We start from the raw sequence: 6,475 nt of genomic DNA on the forward strand, positions 1-6,475 counted from the left end.
ATTTGTTTTTGAGTTACAGTGGACTGTTATCTTCTTTCCCAGTACCCCATTGGCCTCTGAATGTTCATGGTATGCATCCACATGGGCTCATTTTATCGACCCTAGTAAATTTCTTCCAGTGTAATCTAAACCCAATTTGTCTCCTGAGACTATACCCTCTGGTATATGAGATAAACACTGCCACCAACTACTATGAGGGAGGGTGATATTCACATTGGCTGTCTCTCCTCTCCAGAGTAGGTCTATCAAGTGTCTTTGGGATATTCCACCCTAGACACACAGTGAATGCCTTCTGCACTCTCTACATGGGTTTAAATCTTGCTGGACATGAGAGAAGACACATGAAGAAATAAATTCATCACATTAAGCTCTTTACAGATGGGATAAGTTGCTTAGACTTTGAATGTGAAATGTCCCATAGGGTCCAGGAATTGATAGTTTGAATGTCACAAGCTAGCCATAATATTCTTTCATATGTTCTTAAATTAATGGATACTTCTGACATTGGGCTGAAACTTTGAAAAATGTTAGCTAAAACAAACTCTTCTACATTTTAAAGTTTGTTTCTCCCTGATAGTACAAATGTATTAAGATTTTCACCAGAAACGTTTCATGTGGCCCAGGAACTGTGAGTTTGGATATGAGGTGGGAACTTTAGGATTATGACTGGGTTCTGATGGTTCTTTATGGGTCAATGGGTAGTTTACACACTGGATTCATGATTTGGTTGACTGAGAAGGGATAGAATTTTAAGAGTAGGATATAAAACAAAGTAAAAATTACTAAAACAAAATATAAAGAGTGAATAAAGAAGAACTTTAAAGCCTGGGCAATCATTTACTGGTACTTCCTGTCTAGCTTATCTAGACTGACCACTGGGGCAGTCTAGAAATTCATTCTATTGAAGCAGTAGTGGTTTGATTATAGAGGCCTTAAAACCAGAGAGATTTGGCCCTTCTCTGAATTGGCCAATAGTAAATTTTGAGAATTTTATTTTTTAATTAAAACAATCTTTGCCATACAATATGTTCTGGACAATAGTATATAATGTTTCATGCATTTGCATGCCATCCTTGTACAAGGGCTATGCTAATCTTCTCTGTATCCCTGCAACTTAGTGCATGTGCTGCTGAGGTGAGAGATTGAAATTTTAAAATAGCACAAAATGTGTGATAATAACATTTTATTCATGTGAAGACAGACTGATCTGTCACCTCATGCATGGTAATGTGATGCTGCTCTTTTCACAGGAGCTAATTTCTTATTTATGATAAATCTGTATTGCCTTAGGCTAGTACTTAAACCCTCATTATAGTGAGTACTTGAATGATTTAGAAACAAAATAAAAGGAATAGTAACAATAAATATTGATTACAGCCTAAATGAACATGTGTGAACTCTATCAACTTTTTTGAAGTCAGAGAAAGCCTACTCTCTCTCTCTCTCTCTCTCTCTCTCTCTCTCTCTCTCTCTCTCTCTCTCTCTCTCACACACACACACACACACACACACACACACACAGAGAGAGAGAGAGAGAGAGAGAGAGAGAGAGAGAGAGAGAGAGAATAATTTAGGGGAAAAAGGGGAGAAACGATCACATATTCCAAAGTAATCCAAAGTCTTTGAAATATACATGAGCTTGAGATTTCACTTGCATACCAATTATATTTTGTATTACATCATATAGTTCTTATTCGTTATCCAGTTCAAGCCAGAAGTTTGTTATGTATCTAAGCTAGGTCTTCCTTTTCTTATGCCTTCTTAAGAAATACACAACCATGTATAAGCAATCCTTTTATTGGACTTATAATTTAAATCATTTTATGCAAATTGCTGATATTAGCATGAAATACAAAAATAAATAGAGAAATTTATTACATTTTGAAATATAATTCTTTCGTGAAGTTATTTTGAATCTTTAGTTAATAGCTGTCTTAGTTAGGTTATTACTGCTGTGATAAAATACCACAACCCAAAACAACTTTGGAGCAAGGAGTTTATTTCACTAATGGTTCCATATAAGAGTTTGTCATCAAAAGCAATAATGGCAAAAACTCACAAAGGTCAGGAAACTAGAGACAGAAGTTGATTCAGTTGACCAATCTTACGGTCTGTAATTTACATAATTGAGATTCTTCCCCCTCAGATGACCTTTATGTCAAGTTGACATAAAACTTTCCACCACAACTAAACCCTTATTAACTTGACACAAAAACACAGTCATGAGGCTCCAACATTTTCTTTTTCATTATTCCTAATATCTCACATTCAAAATATTAATAGCTTGAAAAGTCCCACAGTCTTTACAAATTCAAACACATTAACAATTAAGTCCCACCATCTACAATGGGCTTGGTCCTCCACCATTGATCACTGATTGAGAAAAAGCCCTGTGGCTAGATCTCATGGAGGAATTCATCAACTGAGGCTTCTTTCCTGTAATGAGTGTGGCTTATGTCAATTCGACATACAAAACGATTCAGGATACCATTGTAAAATCAATTATTTTAATATAAATTCCTCCAGTGTATTTATCTGGTACTGTCTTTCCTTGCCTTTCCTAGTTCCTCAAAATTACACAGAGAAATCAAGACTTAATTCAAGCTGCACCCCAATATTAGTACAATATTGGTATGTATTAACCACCTTGTTATTCTGGATATCTCCCAGTCATGATCCAAAGTAGTTTTTGTAGTTCAATATTGTTCTAGTTCTCTAACTTTTTATGTTTCTTCACATGGTGCCTTCTCAGACCCTCTCCTCATGGCAATCTGCATCCTTATCACAGATCTGAAACTTCCTGCCTCTGTCTCTCCTTTCTCTGGTTGACAGAAGCTTCTGTGATACCCTGTCTTCTGCTCAATCACTGGGTGATCAGATTATGGGTATAAGTATTACAATGTGGTGTCCAGATTGAAACAAGATATGAGGGCACGTAAATCAGGATTTGAATAGCATGAGAGTAAATTTTACACATTGCAAAAAACATTATGCATACATTTCCCGCTTTTTGTCTGATAAAAGGCTTTTTTTGCTTATAAAAATAACAATATACAATAACAATTATGAATGGTATCAATAATTTTACATAACATAGTACTGACATCATTCTATTTAATTTATTTTTTAATTATTCACTTTACATCTCTATTATTGTCCTTCTGCTGGTCACCCCTCCCACAATCCTTTCCTCCCCCCCCCACCCTTCTCCTCTGATCAGGTATAGCCCCCGCTTGGATATATTCTACCATGGCACTCAGGTCTTCGTGAGGCTAGGTGCTTTCTCTCCCGCTGAATCAAGACAAGACAGATGAGCTAGAAAGACATAACCCATATACAGGCAATAGCTTTGGGGCAGCCCCTTCTCCAGTTGTTCAGGACTCACATGAAGATCAAGCTGCACATCTGTTAACTATGTGCAGGGAGCCATAGGTTCAGCCAATTTATTTTCTTTGGTTGGTTGTTCTAGACTCTTTAAGCTCAAAGGGTCCAGGTTAGTTGACATTGTTCATCTTCCTATAGAGTTTCTATCATCTTTAGAACCTTCAATTCTTCCTCTTATTCTTCCATAAAAGTCCCCAAGCTCTATTTACTGTTTGACTGTCAGATGACAACACACTCCTGTCTACAAGCATAACAATGTATCTTTAATAGTGTCAGGGGTTACTGTTTGCCCAAGGGATAAGTCTCAATTTGGGTATGTTATTGGTTGGCCATTCCCACAGTATGTGCCTCATCCCCTGTGCCTGAACTTCTTGTAGAGAGAATACATTTTGGGTAGAAATTTTGAGAGTGTGTTAGTGTCTGTATATCTGCATTAAGGTTCCTGCCTCATTATAGAAGGTGGTCTCTTCAAAATTCCCAGTATTGTGAGTCACAGCTAAGGTTTGGTGGAGGAAGAGATGCTCCCCACCTCCTAATCCCCATCAGTTGCAGATTTCCATTCATTTTCATGGCTATCTAGCCATCTGTCCTGTCCTTCCCCACACCTGATCCTGAAATTCGTCTTCTCTGACACTGGCATCTTTAAAACTGCTGGGGCCTTGTACTGCACCTGGGCTGCACTTTCAACTCTCTTGGGCTCTCTTCATGATGCCCAGTCTCAACTTCTCTGCATGACTTCTGAGCCTTCAAAGGTTGTTGAGGATATCCATTCTACAAAGGCTTTCCTGGCCTCTCAAAATGCCAAGTCTCAACTACTTTCCATGCCTTCAAAACTAGTACTAACTGGATGACATTTACACTACAACCTTGGCCACATCTGGAATATAACTTCAGTGTTGTAACTCTTAGAAAACACTTCCTATAAGATTTTATCTCAATGATGACAGTCTACTGTTAATCACCACTAATGTCTTAGCTCTAGCTAATTAGTATCAACTGTCACAGTAATACAAAGAAGGTTTTTCTTAGTGTTTCTGCTCTCCTCTTAATCACAGCTAAGTCTTCAGCTCCAACTGACTGAACACACGATTCTTCACACAATGATCCATTAGAGTACTCTCTGAAATTTCACAAGCCAGGCCCCAGTCATCTGCACTGCTTTCAACATTCTTAATTTCAAACTATATCAGAGCAATGCTTTGGGCTCACAACACACAGTGGATGTTCTAGCCCAAAGTTCTAAACTGTTTCCACAATTCTCCCTAAATTTTTAGGTATAGCATGCCAATATCCAACTCCTGGTATGAGTTTGTTTTAATTAGGGTTACCATTGCTGTGATACAGCAAAAAGCAACTTGGGAAGGAAAGGGTTTTATTTCATTGATTATATCAATTCCTCATCAAAAGTAGCAAGGGTTCCATGAGTTCCTCATAATTTTTTGCTGTGGTTCTCTGTATATATTTACATCAGCTGCTGGTCAAGCCTCTAGGTGACAGGCTAGGCTCCTGTTTGCAAACATAAGTAAAATATCATTAACAGTGTCAAGCGTTGACACTCTTCCATGGGATGTGTCTCACGTTGGGCCAGTCATTGGAAACCCATTCTATCAATCTATGCTCCATTTTTCTCTCTCTCAGACCTCTGTCTAAGGTCTTTGGATCATCCCAGACATGCCCCCCAACAATTTCCATTCTCTCTCCCAACCTTCTTTTGTACCTTCTAGCCATACCTTATCCCCATACCCATTCTCTTTCCATCCTCTCTCCCTCAGTTCCCTCCCTTCATCTACCTTTGATGTCTATTTTATTTATTCTCCTGAGAGAAATCCAAGCATCCTTCCTTGGGCCTCCTTGTTATTTAGCTTCTTTGGGTCTTTGGATTGTATCCTTGTTATCCTGTAAATTATGACTAATTTATACTCATACCATGTGTGTCTTTATGGGTCTGGCAAAGACTCCTAGTAACCAGACATCTTCTGTAACTAGGCAATATTTCCAGAGGTGTAGGGAACTGCGACGTGCCGCGCCTCAAAGATGGCACTGGTTTCTGCCTTCCACCCTCCCAATGGTGAGCGCTCCTTGCAGTAAACAAGTCCTTATTTGGCTATGCCTGCCTGGCCTGCTAGGTTCCGCATAGTGACAGCCTGTCTGCATGACCCACGTGGCACATTGGGGTTGGTTGGTGTTGGGTACTTAAGCTGATTTAGGGCATTCCCCGGGGTAGTAGTAGAAGATTGTATCAAGGTTCCTGAATGAACTGCTTGAATAACATCTCCTCTGGTCGTGTCTTCCTTGCTGGTTGAGGTTGGTCGTGACCCAGTGGTAGGATTGGACATTAACTCAGTCACAAAATCTTTGACCTATAGTTTGTCCTGCCTGCAAGACATGATGGGGTAATCATAGTACAGAACATTGTTATCACTGCCTGGATGACCAAGAACAAGTGCCTAGATATTTCTGAGGTCAAGGATAGAACCAAACAAGACTGGTTTATAATAATAAAATAAAAGTCAATGAAGTGATTCCCAATGATTCTGCTACACTCATAGATCTATGCCTAGCTCAATCATCATCAGAAAGGTTTCATCCATCAACTGATGTTAGCATATACAAAGATCAACAACTACACATTAAATGGAGCTGGTAAAACCACATAAAAAAAGCGATGAAGGATTGTAGGAGCCAGAGGACTGGAGGATACCAGAGAACCTGGCTTACAGAATCAACTTACCAAGAATCATAGGGGCTCACAGGGACTGAAACAACAATCAAGGAGTCTGTGTTGGTCTAAGCTAAGTCTTCTGCATATGCTATGTTTGTCTAGCTTGGTGTTATTGTAGGGTTCCAAACAGTGGGAATTGGCAAATGTCTCTGACTCTTTTGCCTGACATTTTCCTTTTCTTCTTCCTGTGTTGCCTTATCTAGTCTTGATATGAGGGTTATTACTACACTTATTGAAACTTGTTATGCCTTGTTCAATTGATATCACTGGAGACCTTTTTTATTTAAATATTTATTTATTTATTTTATGCATATGAGTAAACTGTCACGCTTTCAGACATACAAGAAGAGGGCATCAGATCCCATTACA

General features: G+C 38.8%; 1 non-coding gene across 1 annotated transcript; it reads right to left on the reverse strand.

Annotated features, from left to right (window-relative positions):
* Positions 1–1,036: 1,036 nt before the first annotated feature.
* Positions 1,037–1,142, reverse strand: LOC120103219 (U6 spliceosomal RNA). The gene has a single exon (XR_005505310.1). It is a non-coding gene; the product is annotated as a U6 spliceosomal RNA (small nuclear RNA).
* Between the last annotated feature and the right edge of the window lie 5,333 nt (positions 1,143–6,475).

The sequence above is a fragment of the Rattus norvegicus genome, chromosome 5, assembly GCF_036323735.1.
Source record: "Rattus norvegicus strain BN/NHsdMcwi chromosome 5, GRCr8, whole genome shotgun sequence".
In the NCBI taxonomy this organism is placed as follows: domain Eukaryota; kingdom Metazoa; phylum Chordata; class Mammalia; order Rodentia; family Muridae; genus Rattus; species Rattus norvegicus.